We start from the raw sequence: 21,815 nt of genomic DNA on the forward strand, positions 1-21,815 counted from the left end.
GGAATCTCTTGCTGTGTCCTACCTCTGAAGAGGCCAGCCAGGTGCTAGTGAAATGTCAGGGAAAACGCACAACAACCAGTTCTGTAGAAAGATGGTCTTCATCCTCCCAGCACATAATATCCTAGCAACTCTGTTAACATGCTTTGTGGTTGTGTGCCCACCTGCTGTGCCTCGCAAATTCTGCATGATACATACACTCATGCATTGGCTGGGAATCAGGAAAGATGACCACCACCCCCAATGTACACAGGCTGTGCTCTCTGAGCCATTGCAAGCCTCCCAAGTAAGGAAAGGTCCTCCAGGGTAATCTAGTCCAACAATGCACCTACCTTGTTTTTGTTAGGTGCGAAGTTGTGTCCGACCCATCGCGACCCCATGGACAATGATCCTCCCAGCCTTCCTGTCATCTACCATTCCCAGGAGTCCATTTAAGTTTGCACCTACTGCTTCAGTGACTCCATTCAGCCACCTCATTCTCTGTCGTCCCCTTCTTTTGCCCTCAATTACTCCCAGCATTAGGCTCTTCTCCAAGGAGTCCTTCCTTCTCATGAGGTGGCCAAAGTATTTGAGTTTCATCTTCAGGATCTGGCCTTCTAAGGAGCAGTCAGGGCTGATCTCTAGGACTGACCGGTTTGTTCGCCTTGCAGTCCAAGGGACTCGCAAGAGTCTTCTCCAGCAACGGAGTTCAAAAACTTCAATTCTTTGACGCTCGGCCTTCCTTATGGTCCAACTTTCGCAGCCATACATTTCAACTTTGAAGACCATAGCCTTGATTAGACGCACTTTTGTTGGCAGGGTGATGTCTCTGCTTTTTAGGATGCTGTCTAGATTTGCCATAGCTTTCCTCCCCAGGAGCAAGCGTCTTTTAATTTTTTTGCTGCAGTCCCCATCTGCAGTGATCTTGGGGCCCAGGGAAATAAAATCTGTCACTACCTCAATTTCTTCCCCATCTATTTGCCAGGAATTGAGAGGGCCGGGTGCCATGATCTTTGTTTTCTTGATGTTGAGTTTTAAGCCAACTTTTGCACTCTCCTCCTTCAGCCACATCAAGAGGCTCTTTAGTTCCTCTTTACTTTCTGCCATTAGAGTGGTATCTAATGCACCTACCTACCCCCAATGACCACAGCTTCATGCCCAAGTGATCCCCACTGCCACCAAAAATCTACAGAATCCAGCCTGGCCTGGATGAAATTTACCCACCATCCTACAGTAGTGATGATATCATGAGCTTAGATAGTTTCTTTTCAATAAATCGCTTTTCCTGAATTTACCAAGCCAGTTTATTTGAGAAGTCAACTGGGAGCATGACACTGACCTATTGTTGGCCCTCCAGAGGAACTGGTTGGCCACTGTGAGACAGAATGCTGGACGAGTTAAACCACTAGAGACCAGCAGGTCTTTCTTACGTTCTTGATTGGAATGATTATGTTTGTAGAATCAACATTGTTTTTATGGGAGGGATCTACACTATGATATAGAACAGCATGCCAATTTTTCATTGGTACACACCATAACTATTTGAATTATAAAGTCCTTACAAAATGACAAGGGGGGAATGCAATCGGCATTCAGTCCCAATAAATAACAGTATTTTTAAAGCAGCAAAAATTAAAAGAACAAATCTTGCAGCACCTTAAAATTATTATTATTATTATTATTATTATTATTATTATTATTATTATTTGATTTATTTCCCGCCACTCCCTAGGTAGGCTTGTGGCACGTAACAGCAGTCTTAAAACCCCAGTTAAAACCCCTTAAAAGACATAAAAAATTCCCAACATAGCAGCAACAATCCCATTCCATCTCCACCTACCAAGGCAATTGAGAAGGAGAGAGGTGATGTATCCTTCGGACCCCCTGGGGGGAGGGGCAACGTCCTAATCATAAGATTTAGTATGTAATAGATACCATTTCATCAGATACATGAAATGTGTCCTCAGCTAGTTAATTTATTTACATCACTGAATATCCTGCCTTTTTCACCAATATGGACCTAAAGCTGTTTGCATCCTTCTACATTTTATCCTCACAACAACTGTGAGGTAAGTTAGGCTGAGACTGGCCCAGGTCACCAAGTAAGCTTCCATGGTAGAATGGGGATTCAAACCTGGCTTTCCCAGATCCTAGTCCAATACTTTCGCCACCACATCACGCTGGTTTATATAAAACTAGTAAAAAAGCCCACTGTATCTCAAAATACAACAGGTGCTAGGCACCCTCACCCCCACCCCAGGCATGCCAGTCAAGGCATAGAGAAGCCTCAGTGTGCATTTTTTTGGGGGAGGAAGCCACCCTGAAAAGGCTTGGCAAGGCCTCCGTAGCCCTTGGTAGGGGTTTTCAGGGTGGTGGTGGAAAGCGCTGGCAGGGATTCTGTGCCTCCCCCTGCCTCCCTGAAAAGGCTCGCTGAGGCCTTGGCAGGCGTTTTCGCCATGGTGGCAGGAAGCACTGCCCCTTAAGCATATCGAAAAGGTTCATCAAGACCTCCGCAGGCCTCATCAGGTGTTTTCGGGGCAGCAGCAGGAAGCACCAGCAGGGACTCGGCACTTCCCACCGCCACCCGGAAAAGGCTCATCAAGGCTTCAGCAGCCATTTTTGGGGGTGGTGGCAGGAAGTGCTGCTGGGGGTTCCGCTCTTCCATCCGCCACCCCGAAAAGGCTGGCAGAGGCCTCAGTGGGCATTTTTGGGGCAGTGGTGGGAACTGCTCAGCAAGCGTTTTCAGGGTGGCGGCTGGAGGTCCTGGTGGAGACGCCGCTCATCCTCCTGCCACCCCGGGCAGCCCTGCTGCAGCCTGGAAAAGCTGCAGCTGGAGGTACTCAGGCCAATGGGAGCACTAGTGAGGGCTGGCTTGCCTGCTCCCCACAGTGCCACTGAGGCCTGGTGAGGCCACAACTGGGGCTGCTCGGAGCAGGGGTGAGGACTGGTGGGGGGTCTCCCTCCTTCCCCACCTACACAGGGCTCAATCCCAGGCCCTGTGCCCTCCTTCCAGCAGGCACTTCTTCCATATGAAAGAAGCTTAAGGGGGATGCAGCCAGGGGCCGGGCACGCTTCCTGATTGGTCATGCGTTGGCCGGCCAATCATTGATGAGATAGAATACTTGATTGGTCGGCAATGAGTGCTATCTCCTCCCAGCACCCTCTTACTGTTTTACTTATATGTTCAGATTCAGATATGTCATTTTTTATATAGATTTAGGTGGCTGGGGAAGTGATTTCTAATTTATGCAAGGCTCACATAAATACACAAATACCTGCAGGGTTATTTGCAATCTGCCCATACTTGTATATTTAATTTAACACTTATACAGTTATAAAGGCTCATTCTGTTTGTTGAAGCATAATGAGATAATGTCAACATTCCTGATGAATCCAGCCTCATTTAAATTAGTAGGAAGCTGGTAAGAGCACCTGTAGTAAAAGTAAGGCTTTGTTACAGCTCCCATCAATCAAGCTTACATAAGGGACTTTCCTGGTGGACTGTATCCTTTGTCTTTTCATCTAAACAGGCTTGGGACACAGCTTCGTTGACAATGCCAAGCTAAAGGAAGTGCTCTACAGTTATTTAGGTAAAAGGGTTTCACATTGTCTTCAACTGCAGGCATATCTGCAGTATAACATTATACTGAGAAAATAGCCTTCAGATTGTACTTTAAAGAAACAAAAGGTAGTAAGGGGCCTAGGTATATATATGTTATTTGTTCAAGATCTGTGATGGGTGAGAGAAGGATGGGAGAGATGAGAAGGAGAGAAGCATACTACTCTCCTGGCAAAATTCCTCAGCATAGTAATTCCCCAGCCAGAGAACCTAAGGCTGTTGTTTTGTTTGCTGCAGTGGCTTCAATGATGAACAAGGCAGTGGCATTAGAGAATTCTTCCGGTCATCTGTTTTCTGTCTAACACTGAAGGTCTTGCCATGGACAGACCATGGGAAAGACTAAATCTCAAGTCCAGCACTACTTCATTCCTTCAACAAGTCCTTCAGTTCCAGAGAAGGATGTAAGGAGTGCCTTGTGCCACTATTAACAGCAAGAACTGTGCTAGTGGAAAAGGACGGAGAATGGTACAGTGTTGTCTTTTCCCCTTTTGAATTAAACTTTTTTGGGAAGAGGGTTTCTTTCCATGACAATACTGGGCCAAAGTACAGTATTTTACTTCTCCAGTAGAAAAGAATTTACATATAGTGTGTTAAACCTGGAATGCGGGTTAGACTCTCTCCTTGCCTTGATGACCCCAGTTATGAAGAGTTAAACCTGCTCTTAGCTACGTAAACCTTATTCTGAATTTGGTTGGTCACTTGAGCATACAGGATTGTTAAGAACGAAACCTTCTGTATATAAAGGTGTCATTTTGTCTGTATCCCTCCTTTCCCCCAGGAGTTCAGAATGCCATATTAGTTTTAAGCAAAACAGCATCAATGGCTTGCTTCAGTTATACCTACACTTAGATCTGAACCAATTTTTTCCATATTTAGGCTTATCACTCTGCCCCCTGCATTGATTAATACTGATATTGTGTTAAGTGGCCTAGTTCAGTATTTATACTTTTTGATGCTATCGACAGCTGACTTAGGCACCTAAGAGATAAGGCATTTTCCAACACGAGACATTTAGAGGTAGTTTGCCATTATCTGCTTCTGTGTAGCAACCCTGCACTCCCTTGGTGGTTTCTCATCCAAGGCAAGGACTAATTCAGGCTGACCCTGCTTAGCTGCTTAGATTTTATACGACAGGGTTAGCATGAGCTATTCAAGTGAGGCCAAGTTGTACTGTAGCCTTGTATTTAATATGAAGGTAATAATTGGTGACGTTTTTAAAAAAATAATCACCTATTAATACTGAGACTGAAACGTAGCAGCGCCTTAGTCCTCAGTATGTGCTGAACTTCCTATTAAAATCAATGGGTATTGTCTATACAGTGTGCATGTGGGAAGATGGGGTACTACCATACTACTGATACTAAAAGAGGAGATTCTAGTTAACTGGATTGGGTTACAAGTTTGTAACGAAATCTTATATTGGATTACCTTGAGATGTGTTAATGGTAGAAATCAATGCCTATAATTTCATATTACAATATGGGTTTGTTTCATGCAGAGTAAATTCTGACTAGCTGTGTGGGAGACAGGCAGAAGAATACAAAGTTAGACTGGGTGTCATAGAAACGAATTAATAGTTAGCATGAATCTATTTTCAAATCATATTGACAGAACCTCCATTAATATCTATTTTTGGCTGGTTTACTGCATTTGGAGAGTAATGACATGGCAGAAGAATATGCACAGCTTGCTTTGATTTTAATGCAGTTTAAACCAGATTCTAGTCACCCATAATGTGTCATTTTACATACTGTACAAACTCTTAGTGCTTCAGCTGCTTACCTCCTTTTTAAAGTATAAAACTGAAAGACATATAACTACATAAAATCTTGAGACATTTTAGATAATGATGATGCATCACTGAAAATACATCCTGGAGCAATGCATTGATTTCCATTCAGAAAACTTGATATTTACTATCACTTAACTTGGATCCCACCATCCAGGATCATATTTCTCAGGATGTCAAATTCTTCAGTTCTGTCTAGTGCCAGCATATTTTGTAGTAGTGTTTTTTTTGTTGTCAGATACCATGTTGATATATCTCACAAGCATCTGGAAAGAGCAGTCTACAGTGATTAAGTGATTATGGTGTACTTCAACATTTAGAAAACCATTGGTGAAGCAAGTATAAAAAGTTAAGTTGTGATCGTTTAACCAGGAATTTAACTATACCAGTTCTTGGGTTTACATAACAGCATGTTTTGTGTAACCCGCCGTGAGCCGGTTCTGAGAGCAGCATTCTATAAATCCAATAAATAAATAAATCTCAAGGAGTAAATGAAAGCTGAGGTAAAGTAAGCTACCTCCCAGTATTTCCTGCTGGCCTTTCTAAGTGGTGGTGATAGCATGTAACCTGCTGACCTCTCTTGGATGAACAAATCTTTTTCCTTTCAGAAGAGTATAAGTCAGGATTTTCTGTGTGTGCTTAAATTAATTGGTATTTGCAGAACAAGTAAAGAGCATCCAATGACCAAATAGCTTCAGAGATTCATCCAAATTACTTTCAGTCTTTCCATTTCACTTTGGAGGCCAGAATCTTCGTTGCTTAAAGGGAACTTTATTTTCCACCTGTGTGTGGCTAACCACATCATGAAGAAGAAGAAGAGTTGGTTCTTATATGCCGCTTTTCCCTACCCGAAGGAGGCTCAAAGCGGCTTACAATAGCCTTCCCATTCCTCTCCCCACAACAGACACCCTGTGGGGTGGGTGAGGCTGAGGGAGCACTGATATCACTGCCCGGTTAGAACAGTTTTATCAGTGCTGTGGCCAGCCCAAGGTCACCCAGCTGGTTGCATGCGGGGGAGCGCAGAATCGAACCTGGCATGTCAGATTAGAAGTCCACACTCCTAACCACTACACCAAACTGGCTCTCAATGAGTCAGCTGTCAATTTACTGGTCTCTGTTTTCTTCTGACATAAAGCTAGTACAATTAATTCCAGCCCATTGAAATACAAGTTGTTTCAACTACATTAGAATGTCTCAGACATTCTCTTTAATATAGACCAGCAGAGGGCAGACACTGTATAGGAATTTCCCCATTGCCTTCCTCATGTGATGTTCCATCTCATCATCATTTGACCTTAGATAACAGGAATAATAGCTTCCAAAATCTGAGCTCTAATTTCCAATGAAACATCTAACCAGATGTTTCACTCCAATGGTACAAGACCCAGTTATGTTTTTCAATCCAATTACTGGTGCTGAGTTTTAATAAATAATGAAAGAACTTACACACCCATTAGTGCAATAATTATTCAAGTCTTTCGAACCTTTCAAGACTAATGGAGAAAAGTTAAACCACAAGATCAGGTGATTTGGCAGGAAAATGAAAAAGAGGCAGCAGACCACAAAAAAAAGGAAGAGGCAAAACTCAAAAAGGTAATTGAAACAACCATATTTAATTGTGCTGGATAGCCCTCTTGTGTGGATTAAAAAATCCAGACAGGGAAGGGAGTGGGGAAGTCTGTGATAGGGTGAACATGGAGTAATCTCTTCATTTGTAAATATATATTTAAACATTACCCCCACACACACACACGCACACACACCTATTATCTGTATGACCTGTGCATGTACAAACATCAATTAAGCCAGGACTTCACAAACACTCAGCATCAGGTTAACATGGCACCTAGAAATTTCATTTGTGGAATGAGGTCTTTTCAGCGACAAGTTTACTATGAAGTTCCCAGTTCTGACTGGCAGTACTAAGGGTTGGATCCAACCACTAGTGGGAAAGGGAGTTTTCCTGCTGTTGGAAAAGGGAGGATCTATTTTGACCATCAAAAAGGGTATACATGGGATCATAAACTGCATGGATAAAAGCCTTGTGAAACTGTTTGCTATGCTGCTATATGGTGAAAATTGCAAAAGACAGAGGGAGCTGCAGGAAAACCTTTGAGTGAGTTGGTGGAAATAGCTTTCAAAGTATATGTGGAAAGGATATGGGAAATAACAAAGAGGAGAAGCAAAAGAAGTGTCAGATTTCTTTAATTGGAGCAGTCATAAGACCACAAAGTAAGAAGGGGGGGGGGGGGAGAAATTTTTCTGTCTCCTGCTGGGCAAGCTAATGGAAAGCAAGTTCTTCTTACTATGGAAATGTGCACCTTCTGCCAATAAAAAGGTCACTGGCAGAGAGAATACCCTAAAAGAGAGGAGGGCTGCTGTTAAAGGATCAAGAGGTAAAGCTGAAGTGGAAGTAAGTGTAACAGCCAAAGAATGCAAGAGGTGAAGGTTTGAAGTGAAAAACAGGTGAATAATTTGTGACGATAACCATGAAAGGGATAGAAAATCATGTAATGTTTTTCAAAATTATTTTTATTAAAGAATAAAACAACGTCTTAGAAGAGAAAACAAAACAAAATACAAGACAAAATGTTATCAGTACAGTTTTCTGCAAGATTATTATACCATAATTGTTTTCAGTTTTCTCCTCTATCTTCTAGTAGTGCAATCCTTTAATACATTTATATTCTCTTATTAAACTTATTAAATTTAGCTTTCAAAGCCTTCAGCTAGTAAGTAATTTTTGTCGCTCTGTCGTAAAAATTCTAGTAGGGAGCTCCAATCTTGTATGAAAGGAGTTACTGAGTTTACATTCAGTAAGGGAGTCAATCTTGCCATCTAAACAAGTTCTCTTAATTTAAATAGCCAATCCTCTATCATTGGTATTTGCGGATCTTTCCATTTCTTACCAAAAACAATTATTGCTGCTGTTATCATATATCTGAACAGGGTTCTATATTGCATATCCATTTCTTCTATTGATCCTAGTAACAAAGCCTCTGGTTTAAACCAGAATTTTAAAATTTAAAAAGTCTGTACTCCAGAAAATCATGTAATGTTAAACAAAAGTATGGACAGCAGTGTGTATCCAAAAGTTGTTTGTTCATGATTATGAAAAGCTTGTAACTTTAGTCTTTGAAATTCAGGCTTTTGATGCTTGGGTTCCCCTTTGTTCAAATAAAGTTTTCCTGCTCACTTTAGAAGCCTCACTGTTTGTGTTTCTGATTGAGACAAATCCATCAGGCAATAGCCCATTTGGCTAACAAAATGGCTGCCAGGTTCCAGTGTTTCACAGCTGCCCCACTCTTTTTCTTGTTTACTTACTTCCCTGCAGCATTATTTTTTTCGTATCTCCATCCAAGAGATTAATGCCATGTACACTTACTTTGCTTTGTTGCTTAGAAACCGTGGTGCAGATCCCAACTAGCTCTGAGGTCATTGCATCATTGCTGTCTGAAAAGCTGCCATCGTTACAAATAACAACTTTAACAAGCGGAACTTTAGAAATACATCTGATGAAGGGAGATTTGATAAAGGGAGCTTTGAGTCTAGAAAATGGAAAGATGGACCAAATGCAGAGGAAAAAGTTGATCAGTGGTGACATAGGAGACCAGTGCAGAAAGGATTGACATTGTGTTTGTAGATTATGCTTCCAAAATGCTAAGGACGCTCCTCCCTATGCAATTTTACATTTCTGCAGTTTAGTTTATTCCTGTGGACTGAACGCTCGTGTTAAGAATGCCAGTGAGCTTAATGTTCTTGCTTTCACACTTTAATGTGACTACATTTTCAATGTCTTTGTTGTGCACACACACTCCTTCAAAAGCAAAATAACACCATCTCCCACATTGATATTTTAGCCTTTTGCCAAGAAAACCCAGTCAGATACTATTAGCATATACTTTAAAGATTGATGGAGCTAAAATGCCACCACTGTCCCCAGTTTCAGAGGGTGAAATGTAAAAACAGCAGGAATCAAGAGCTATTTGTCAGGCTGTGAATGACAGCATTTGAGCCAAAATACATGGTTCCCACAACTGCAGCTATCCTGAGGCAACAGAAAAATAGAAGTCTGAAAGCAGAAATTTTAATTCTATGTACTTTCCAACCCACTGGAGTTTCACGATGACAGAGATGGAAAACAGTATGGAGGACAACCAAGATGATTAGGGAGTTGGAGCTCATTCCCCATAAGGAAAGGCTGAAGAGTCTGGGAATTTTCCCCTCTTTCGTCGAGTGAGAGACTCCCAGCTAATTATACCCACTAACCAAACAAAGAGAGAGCTTTGAAGATTTGTTGGTGAAAGTTCAGTGTGGGAATTTGACTTGATACGGAGATCGACAAACTGATAATTTGGGATCGCTCGTGCTCCCGCGAGACCTCATGAGACTTTCTGTTTATAGTCTGTGACTGCCTAGAACTATGGAAGAATTAACTAAGGCACAGCTTTTCCATTTGTTATGCAAAGGAAACTCAAAGATACTGAAAGCAGTCAATAAGCTGGAAAAGGAAATCCGTGGGACTAAGGGGGAGCTTTTGGATGGAGCCCATGGTCTGGAGAGACCAGCTGATGACGTAGCTCAGCTAACAATAAATCAAACGAAACCTCAATGTCTGGAAGTTAATCAACTGGAGGGAGAGAGTGCCAGAGATGTAAAAACCCAAAGTACCTTTGAAGAACCTGGGAAAACAGATTCAAGGAAGGAAAGTACCGAAAACCTGGAAGTCTATTCAGAGCAGGAAATAATTTGGATCAGCAAAATAAAAAGAGTCTATTCAAAAGCGACAGCAACCAGGAAGCTATCAGGAGATATTCTTGTGCGACCAGAGGAAGAGATCCAGATTGATAAAGGATTCAGAGTCTACTCAAAGGCGACTGCAAGCAAGAATCAAGTAAGAGATTTCTTTGGCCCTGACAGAAGGACAATCAGAAACACTCTACTATGGAAAAAAACACAATTTCATTTTCTGCGACCACCTGAAGGATGAGTTGAACAATGGAGTATTCTCCTGGCTTCCTGTGGCAGTAACTTTTAGGACAGGACCAATATATGAAGGGAACTGACTTTATAACATCTAAGACAATAATAGAATATATCCTTATAATAGATTATACCCTCATATGTATCAACAACTACTTTGCTAAGAAAGATGGTAATAACTCCTAGATCAGGATTAATATGCGATGGAAATTGAATATGTATGTCAATATGTATGCTAAAAGAGGATGACAAACCATACTTCATAGGCATTAACAAGACGGCAGTAGTAATTCTTGGGTCAGGGACAATTTATGGAGACTGACCTAATATCATTTAAGATAATAACAGAATGTATTCTTATAACAGATCATACTCTCATATGTATTAACAATCACTTGACTAAGAAAAATGGTAAAAACTTCTAGATTAGGAATAATATGTGATGGGAACTGAATATCTATGTTAAAAGAGATGGCAAACCATATCAGCTGGTCGCTTTTTCTTCTCAATTTCTCTGTAAATGCTTTATATAATAATAAATAATAAAATTATTAAAAAAAAGAGTCTGGGAATTTTCAGTTTAGAAAAGAGACAACTAAGGGGACATAATAGAAGTTTATAAATCATGTGTGAGGTAGAAAAAGTTGACAAAGTGAAATTCTTATCCCTTTTCCAAATTACTAGAGTTTAAGAGCATCCAATGAAGCTGGCGGGCAGTTGGTTCAAGATGGGCAAATGAAATACTGCCTTACACAGAGAGTGATTAACATGTGGAATTCACTGCCAGAGGATGATCACTGTAAAATAAACAGCTTTAAAAAGGGATGAAATAGATCCATGGAAGATAAGTCTACCAATGGGTTCTAGCCATGGTAACTGAGGGGAACCTCCATATTCAGAACCATTAAATGTCTGAATTTTAGAGCCAGGAGGAAACATCAGGGGAATGCCTCAGCCTCTATGCTCTGTTGTTGGCTGCCCAAAGAACTGGTCAGCCACTGTGTGAGGCAGTATGCTGGACCATTGGTAGGATCTATCAGGAGTCTTCTTATGTTCTTACTAGTAGTAAAGTCTATTGTGTGCTGTAATGCAATGAGTGCTAGCTCATGGTTTGGTGTGGATTTAGTGCCTCACTTGGAAGGCGGAAACCCTAAGAAGAGGTCTTTCTGTGCACAGCAGTCTTGACCCTCATAGAATATATGGTTATGTCTACCTGCCCGTCCCCTTCAAAAATGGCCAGTGATGGGCCTGGAGGGGGCTGAAAAGGGAGGGGTCCCGGTCATTAAAATCCTTGCTGACTGAGTCTTGTTGCACCACCAAAACCAAAAAAGGAACACAACCCAACCTTAACAGGTAGGAACTCAGAAGTTCAGCTGTACAATAAAATAATGTAAAAATGTTGATTATTTATTATAGTGCACAATTAAAAACAGAATAAAAACTAAAAACTGTGTGAGGTACTGTTCTGCTTCAAAGGTGGCTGGAGTGATAACAGTTCTTAGAAATCAATGTTTATTTATTCATTTACTTTTTTAGTATCTTACTAGCTTTTTTTTCTGACGCACATGAGATACACTCTCAGCAAAGAATTATATAATAGCGAAGAGTGGTGTCCCTAGGCATCTGTCAGAGGAGGTGGTCCCCAAAAAGTCAAAAATTTACATATATTGTTGGAGCTATAATTTACAGATCCCATTCAACCACTCAGCTACATTTTTTTACATTATTTTATTGTACAGCTCAACTCCTGACTCTTGCTGTACACAGTAGTGAATGGGGTCTGGAGAGGTGAGTACTTTCATTTTACCTTAACTGCACTGGGGAGGTGGCAGGGGGCAATGGAGCAGTGGATGTGTGCCCCAGCCCTGTTCCCAGCCCAGCGGAGTACACCATCAGGCCATTTCTGGCATGGGAATGGGGGGTGGGGAAGGAGGCGATGGAGCATAATGTTACATCCAGTGGGAGTATGGGTAATGTCACTTCTGGTGACATGTGACTTCTTGGGTATGACTGGGATGTGTGGCCTGCTGACACTGACAACCCTATCACTCATCCACTGTAACCTGCCACCCCCTTAACCCTTCACAGAATCAGCCTCTCTGTCAGATGGCTATCCAGCCTCTATTTAAAAATTTCCAAAGATGAAGAACCCACTACCTCCCGAGCAAGCCTATTCCACTGAGAAACAGCTCTAACTGTCAGGCACTTTTCCAGATGTATAGATGGAATTTCTTTTTAATTAATTTCATCCCATAGGTTCTGGTCTATGAGGTTTAGGCATGCCAACCTCCAGGTGGGATCTCAGGATTCCCTGGAAGTACAGCTGTTTTCCAGCTTTTCTTTTTTTACAGGAAAGTAGACATATTTATATTTATATTTAAAAATCAACATAAATAGTGTCTAAAATATTGGAAAACATCGAGGAAAAAACAGAGTGCCAAGAAGTTCACAATGCCATTCTTCCATTCTCTGTTTTAACTTCTGAATGAACTAATTATGGTAACTCCAAACTACATGATCAGTCATGGTTTTCTGATATGAAATTGCTCCTATGCAGATTTAGTTCAAAGAATGGTTGTAGCTTACAGAGTTATCATGGAACAGTTTTCCTATTAACGTATTCATGCAATGTGTATCCAAACACAGGAATGATTTGTACAACTGACTCTTGAGGGTGCTCCAGTGTTCTCCCCAATGAGTCTGACTCTCCCTGGGCTTCTGTGCTGCAGACCAGGGATTTCACACACCATTTCTTCCTACTTTTCTCCTTGCCTCTCTCTGCACCCCATTTGTTGTGTCTCTAAACTGAGAGAAATGGCACAGGAGTGCCATACCTGGCTACAGATTAAATAATGCCAAGCCAGTCTGTGCAGTCTCCAGACTTTCACCCCACCTCTGGCTCAGCCCCTTCAAGCCTTGGCAGCTGGCCCAACTCTCCAGTTGCCTATGACAGAAGGACTAACTGCTCTGTTCATGCCCTTGACCACAGCCGTTGTGTTGCTTCAGGGATTGGCTTCACAGTGTCCACTGTCATCAGCAGGGTCACTCCAGTGGTGGCCAGGTGGCAGACTTAATGTTGTATGTGAGCATCAACTAGATCATTCTTTTTGGATAATTAGATTACTGTTGTATTTTTATTATTGTGTTATTTTGATTTTATTACTGTAAACCACCCCAAGGCTGCTTCAAGGAGGGGTGGTATGAAATTAAATTAATAAGAATCAGAGTCAAGATGGCTTTGGCCACCATGCCTGATATAAGACATTCAAGAAGGGCTAAAAATTCAGATAGTATATCTAGTAACTCTGAGAAAGCCATTTAAGCATTCTTCCATCTGTTTAGTAATCTGGGTTACTGCTCTAGCAAAATAATATTTGTTGCATAATAAATATTAAATACTAAGCATAATCTTCAAAGGTTTGGTGCATACCCTGTCACTTTGAGCAGGAAATGTTATTTCATTGTCCCATCTTCATAAAGGGGTGATAGGGCAGAGAGATGAAACTTGATAAAAACATCTCTTTAGAGAATGGTGTGGGCATTTTCAATTTATTTTTTTCTTTTCTTATATAAAATGATGCCCACACATCTCTTGACACAAACCCCTTTCTTGTGGAAGCAAGCACAAAACTGATCAGCACCAAAGGCAGGTTTGATTCAAAATGCATCTATAAAAGTTCTTCCTGTCCTGCTTTTGGAATGTTTTCTTTGTAATGTGAAATATTTCAAAGCTATTTTGGCACTCAAATATTTTTAATGATGTGTGCCTTGTCACCTCTGCTCAGAACTGAAGGCCTTTTAAGTCTGAGATCTATTTTATTACACTGTGGGTATCTAAGGCAAGTATGTTCTTCTCTTCCAAAATAAAGGAGCTAAATTTAGGATGGAATGATATGAAATACAGTACCTGGCAAGGGAACAGAAGAACTAGAAAAAAATGAAAGGTTTAACTTGCTATACCCACAGAAAAAGACAATTTAATGCCAAATCCTTTTGTTTATGAAGCTTCAAGTCATAAGACCACTTTAGCATTTTTTTGGTTTTTGATTTTAAATATTAATTAAAAAATAAAGACAGAAATATAAAAGGAAGACAAAATTGAAAAGGGGTGTGTTGACCTACTTCATGGAGAGAGAAATGGGTTGTCTTAGTAAACTTTAAATACTGGTTAAAGACCCATTTCCACACCCGACCAAACAGCTCACTAATTAACCTCTTGGGAGATCACTATTCATCCAACTGGTTTAACAAGGCCATTTACAAACTGCAGACAATTGGTCTGGATATTCCATTGCTGACTGTCCAAGAGGAAATGGTTATTGCAAAGCTAATAATGCAGAGACTGGAAGACATCAATGCCGATTTGTTACCAACTGTTTGCTCACCTTGATTTTGGGACATCCCTATATCATATAAGTCTATCCCAGTATACCTCCAAATTGTGGATGTATATTCTTTAAGAAGAGCATATCTGTTAGCACATTTAAATATCGTCCCTTCAAATGTAGCTTAGGGCAGATTTCTCCAAATTCCTGCGTCTGAGAGATTCTGTGTGTATGGATATAATGCTCCTGACACACTTTACCATATACTTATTGAATGTCCTAGGTTGTTCAACTGCATTGTCCTTTAGTGAGTTACTTGAAGAAAATCAATTTTTTCTGTGTGGACGAGAAGCATCTGATGAATGTATTATTAAGTAATAAAGACCCTGCATTTATTGTGATCTTAGCCAAGATACTGCTGGCTATTCTAAATTATACTCATGAGTTCATAAATTCTGTAACCCTTTCAATGTCTAATTTTTAATATGTTGTCTTATATGTGCCCATAAAGGTATTCTGATTCTCAGTTAACTGATACTTGGTCTAGATAAGTCTGAGGTATTGTGGATCAATAGGTGTTGCCAATGAAGGACAGAAGAGTTCGTCTGTTTTTAAGAGGCTATCACTCCCCCTAAAGGAGACATTAGATTTGCAGGCAGAAATACAAACCACACTAGTCACTGAAGGTTTTTTCCCCATTGGACGAACTCAGTATTTACCAGCAATTTGAAAGTATCCTGTTATCCTTGTTCTTCAAGAGGGCTGTTTGCATTTTTAATAAGTGAGATGTGCTTTTATTTGACGCATCTGATGCCTTTTGAAAAGAAAACATAATATGCAAAACAGTGTTAAGCCAAACTGCATGGAGAGAGTTCAGATAAAACAAATATCAACCAATTAGCACAGCATACAGTTGACTTTGCTGCAAAATCTGCAGGATCTACCCCCACCAAATCTGGGAGACAAATAACTACCTCGGGGTACTTCCAGAGTAGAGCAACTAAGACGCGGCCGCGACTCACCCCGGCCGCTGATTGATGACATGGGGGCTGGCAGGCTGGCCCAGCGACGTCCCCAGGAAGCGTGCGTGCCCGGATGGGCGCGCAAGGCATTGGGGGGGAAGGGGGCAGGCCAGAGGCGCCTATTTAAGGCGCCACGTGCAGCGGCCCGTCCTTTCTGCCGCCAGCCTCCAACTGGACAGCTTGCTGTTCAGGCGGAGCGGGGGTGGGCCAGAGAAGCCGAGGAAAGCGGCGGGCACATGGCTCGAGCGGCTTCGGGGCCCATGGGGTTCTTGCCTCCCTCCTGCCTTCGGCTTTGCGGCTCAGGCGGGCAGTGCCCAGCGAGGATGTCGGCCGGCCGGCGCTTGAGGATGGCGCAGGAGGTCGCAGTAGAGGAAGCCTGGCCCGGGGCGCCGCCGCGTCGGGCAAGCGGGGCGGGTGGCAAGTGAGCACTCTGCGAGCCCGAGCAAGCCCAAGCGGCTTGGGCTGTGGCTGTGCCGAGTTCCCGACCCGAGGTAACGGCAACCCGAGGCGGGGCGGGGGCCCGGGGGGGAAGCAGAGGGGAACCGCTCCAGGTCGGCCCTGCGCACAGGGGCGAAGGGGTGGCAGCGGACCGGAGAAGAGGGTCCGGCAGCGAGGAAGGGAGGTTGGGTCGGCGGCGCAAGGGGACCACACCCTCCACAAGCGGGACCTCTGACGACGGGTCAGGGTCTTCGGGCAGCAGCCGGATGAGGGGGCGGGAGTCAAGGCCCCTGCGGAAGGCTCCTAGGGGCAATACGGCCGGGGAGGGAGCCAGTATGCAGGACTGAGCCCGGTGCCTGGGCGGTAACAAATCGAACAGGGGCAGCCCCAAGCAAAAGGGGCACCATTCCTCTTCGAGGGGGCAAAAGGGGGCAGGAGGGGCTCCTCCAGGGCCCGGCCTGGGGTGGCCAAGCCCCGCTCCAGCTCCACGGGGGGGAACCCAAGAAGGATGCCTCATATTCCCAAGCCCTAGCATTGATGGCTGGGGGCACCAAACATCAGTGCCGAGCCCAGCTCAGCTGAGTCTGGCAAGTCACCGAGTTCAGGCAGTTCAGCTGTGGAAGGGGAGCGTTCTTCCTTCAAGGATGGCCACCGCATGAAGAAGAAGGGCCACAAGAACAGGAGAGCGGTGCAGGTCAGCCCCTCTTCGGGTGAGACATCGTCTTGGGACAGGGACGAGGATTTGAGGGAAGGGTGGTACTGGCTGGAAAGGGCTTTCATGCCAGGCCTCCCTTTTTGGCTGCACAAACGTAGGGAAGAGGCCCTTCACCTCTTGGTGAAGCCCAGGGACAGGGAACCCCCAGGGTGGTTTACGGACACGGACTCCCCACCAGGGGTCCATCTGCCCCTGAAAGTCCGGGAAAGGGCCTTGGAAGGGTTCTTCGTGGACATTTTCAGTTTTTTGAAAGGGCCGGGTAAAGGAGGCGTCACGGGCAAGGCCAAGGAGGCAAAGAAGTCGGATAAGCCGCAGGTGGAGAAAAATTTCTCCAATTGGCTCCGGGGATTTATAGAATATATGGCCCTCATTGCAGCAGCTTACCCGGAGCGGGGGTGGTACCTCTGTAAGTACCTCGCACACGTCTTGGAGGCCAGGGAACTGGCTGGGGAGGAGGCGGCTCTCGAATATGAGTTTCGGGAGCTGGCTTCTCATAATCCTTGTGCTTGGTGGGATTTAAAACACCACGACACTTGGATTGTGCAAGTTGGCCTGAGTGTCAGGCACCAGAAGGAAAAAGGGAGGGCAGCCGCCGCTCCCAAGAAGTTAGCTGGTCTCATATGTTGGGACTATAACCGGGCAGGGTGTAAGAGGAAAAAGTGCAAATTTGAGCACAAATGCGAGAGCTGTGGGGGGCGCACTCCATGCCCACTTGTGGGCAGGGGGCTGGTGGCCCGCCCTTTCGAGGTGCCCGATCTGCTGGCAAGAAGGACGGTGGATCAGGAGCATCCGCCCCTTCGGTCGCCGCAAAATAGAACGGAAGCACATGAGTTGTTGAGGTGCTTGGCAATCATGCCTATCCGGGACCTCTTCAAACTTGGCTTACCCAAATGGGGAGGCCAGGAATTATTTACTTTCAGGTTCCGGGAGGGTTTCAGGATCCCTTTCATGGGGGAGCGGGTTTTCATGTCCTGCAGCAACCTGCGGTCTGCCAGAGAATATCCGGATGTCGTGGCGGGGAAACTGGCTAAGGAATGTGCTGCGGGTCGAATGGCTGGCCCATTCCCAGAGCCCCTCTTGCCTGACCTCCGGGCTTCACCATTGAGCATCGTGCCTAAGAAGACGCCGGGGCAGTTCCGCCTGATACACCACCTCTCTTAGCCGAGGGGCGGGTCAGTCAATGATGCCATAGCACCGGAGTTGTGCAAAGTACGTTACGCATCATTTGACAAGGCGGTGGACATGGTGCGAGGATGTGGGCGCGGGGCCCTGCTCGCAAAGTGCGACATCCAGTCGGCCTTCAGACTGCTGCTCATCCATCCTGAGGACTTCAGCCTCCTGGGTATTCTGTTTAATGACTGCTGGTACGTGGACAAGGCGATGCCTATGGGCTGTTCCATGGTATGTGTGGCCTTCGAGGCGTTTAGTTCCTTTTTGGAATGGGCAGTCAGGGTCAAGGGTCAATTCACAGAGGTCACCCATTTACTGGATGATTTTCTGTTTGCGGGCCCTGGGGGGGCACGGGACTGCGCGAATAGATTGTGCACATTTCAGGAGCTTGCCAGCGAACTGGGGGTGCTCCTGGCGCCCGAGAAGACTGAGGGTCCTGCCACCCGGCTCACCTTTCTGGGCATATTGCTGGACTCAGTGGCGGGCACTTCCAGTCTTCCCGAGGAGAAGCTTCAAACTCTGAGGCATCTTTTGGGGCAGATGTTGGGGAGAAGGAAGTGCACGTTGCGGGAACTGCAAGTGCTTCTAGGGCATCTAAATTTTGCCTGCAAGGTGGTCACGCCGGGCAGGGCTTTTTGTGCATGGGCCACCAGAGGCTTGGAGCATCCACACCACCGAACAAGGGTCACGGCGGGCATCAAGGCTGACCTGAGGGTTTGGTCGTCGTTCCTCCAGGGATTCAACAGGGTGGCCATCTGGCAGACCCCCTTGGAACCAGGGATGGAGCTCGAAGTGCAATCTGATGCGGCTGGTGGGTGTGGATTCAGTGTGTTTTACGACAACCGGTGGTGTGCCCCCGATGCGTTTGCCCTGTGCATGGCTTGGCTGGTTATTTGGCACTTCGGCCCCAGGGTGCGGGCCCGTTGCTAGTACACAGGGACGGCAAGTGCCTGTCAAGGTTCCAGCTGGTGGCCGTGCTACGGATTTGTCTATGCTGCCTGGGCCTGAGAGCAGAGTGCTACGGCATTCATTCTTTTCGCATTGGTGCAGCCACCCAGGCCTTTCAGGATGGGTGGGACAGCGAGGCGATCATGCGAAAGGGGAGGTGGAAGTCACGGGCCTTTCGGCTTTATGTCCGCCCTAATATGCCTACCTAAACTGTCTCCTATGTTTCAGGCCCTACCGTCCGCTTTGATCGTGGGGCACAGCATTGTTTACTGAGCCGGGCGTTATGCGGAGTCAGCCGGATGGGATAAGGATCTTGGCCTCGGCAACCACTTGTGCATCAGATGGTCTGGGCGCTGAGGAATGTTATGGCCAGCCTTACTGGTCTTGGTGTCCGCAGGAGTTTATGGGCATGGAGCTCCAGAGGTCGTCCTGGTGCATCTTGGAGAGAACGACTTGCCGGGAGTTACTGCTCTGCTGCTGAGCACAACTATTATGGAAGACCTGAGGGCACTCCGGTGTCGTTTGCCACAGGCTCACTTGATTTGGTCTGAGCTCCTGGACAGGAGGCAATGGAGGGATGCAGAGAATCCGCAGAGGGTGAACCGGGCGAAGTTCAAACTGAACAAAGTGATCCGGAAGTTTGTTATTGGGTTAGGGGGAGGGGTGGTTGAACACCCAGACATCACCCGGCAGTTGCCTCCACTTTACAGGGAGGACGGAGTTCACCAGTCAGAATGGGGTTGCGACCATTGGTTGCATGGGGTTCGGGCGGCGTTTCAGGCGTGGCTGCAGCAACAGCGGGGGTTGGCGGGGGCGGGGCCGGCCGGCTGGCCCAAGCCCAGTGGCGATTTAAGGGGGCACGAGTCTAGAGCCCGGGTTTTTTCAGGGCACAGTTTGCGTACTGGAGCCCTGAAACAGGGGGTCTCCTTAAGAGACCGGCTTTCGGAAGCACAGCCTACCCGGCTGGGTAGGTAAGGCTTCGCGCCAGGCGGCTGGGGGCCGAATGAGGTGGACGCCCGTCGGCCACCCGCCAATGCTGCTTCCCGGAGTATTGGACCCTGGGGGCAGGGACCAGTCCACCCAGCTGGGTGGGAAAAGCTCCTGGGATGCTTCCAGGGCCAAATAGGAACAGCCGGACGGCTGCAAGGGGCTCAATGACTCGTGCCAAGCTAACCCTCCGGCTGGAGGTGTTATTCAATAAAGCTGTGGCCAATTTATCGCCAAACTGGAGTTGGGTCATGCTTGCCAAAATGCCACCTACTAATCAACTACTTTTGTTGTTGCTCTTTTGCATATACATCTCTACATACCCTGGTATAGAATGAAAATAGTCAAGAGAACAAATCAGGTTGACAAGGAACAATGAAAACCAGAAGTGGATTTTGAAATACATTAAACACAAGAGGTCAAATATATAACGGGAAAGGTGAATTGTTAACAAAAAGAATGAATCATCCAGGCCCAAGTTTCCTTCCCTGATCACAAAAAAGGAAAAGCTGAAAGCAGGATGAGCCACATTAACGCAGACCAAGAAGGGGAAAGACACAGGATTCATGAAAGCAAAATAGCACAAAGAATATCTGTCATGTCTGAACTGCTCTAAATCACAGCTTAAGAGTCAAATGCTGGGAGGAGGGAACCCACTGATGGATGAAATAGCAGTAACACTGACAGTTATTTTGAGAATTTGTGAAAGACAGACACAGCATAGGAGAATGGAGAATGGTAAACATAATTGTTCTGGGTTTTGAAACGCAGAAAATTTTAGACCTGTCACCTTATCTGCAGTACTTAGCAGGATGTTAGAATATTAAAAAGTTGACCTTTCTGTCTACAGAGGTAACGCAGCATTACTAACACAAAAATGGATTCATGTGTATTTTTGGATGTGCAATTTTCCAGGTGGCAAAAAATTGGATGGAATTGAAACCAACTTGGAAGCTATGGTAACGTTTGTTTGTTTGTTTATATTTTTAGGCTGCTCTTCCATACGGCTCTGGGCAGTTTACATAGAATGACATAGAGTAATTACATAGAACATTATAGCAATATAACAAGTATAACAATTATAACATAACATGTCAACCAGGACAATATTTTAACAGGAACAGTAACATTGGCAAATCCTTGAATAGGTCAGATTGTTTAGTCATGGAAGGGGGGGGGGGTTGGTCAGCCTCAAGCAAATGCCTGGTGGAGGAGCTCCCTTTTGCAGGTCCTGTGGAAGTTCAGGAAGGGCCCTAATCTCTTCAAGGAGCTCATTCCACCAGGTGGGGGTCAGGACTGAGAAGGCTCTGGCCCTTGTTGAGGTCCGACACGCCTCTTTAGGCTCAACCTTGTTGAGGTCCAATGTGCCTCTTTATATCTTGACAGCTCAGAAAAATAGACTGAAATCAACAAAATTACAGGCAGAAAAATGTGTACATTGGAAGGAGCAACGAAACATACAGTGAAGAATAATTGGCTCAGTTTCGCGCTACTGTAAAGGGCCCTGAAGAGTTATCGCTAATTAGAGTAATAGAATCATAGAGTTGGAAGGAGCCATACAGGGCATCTAGTCCAACCCCCTGCTCATTGCAATCTAGTCCAAGCATCCAGGATAAGTATATGTCCAGTTGCTGCTTAAAGACCACCAGTGAGGGGGCGCTCACTACCTCCTTATGCAGCCAATTCAACTGCTGAACTACTCTGACTGTGAAACATTTTCCTCCTACATAGCCAGTACCATTCTACATGTAGTTTAAAGCCATTACTGCGGGGCCTATCCTCTATTGCCACTAGGAGCTGCTCCCTGCCCTTTTCTAAGTGACAACCTTTCTAATACTTAACG

Source organism: Paroedura picta, chromosome 4, assembly GCF_049243985.1.
Source record: "Paroedura picta isolate Pp20150507F chromosome 4, Ppicta_v3.0, whole genome shotgun sequence".
Taxonomy (NCBI): Eukaryota; Metazoa; Chordata; class Lepidosauria; order Squamata; family Gekkonidae; genus Paroedura; species Paroedura picta.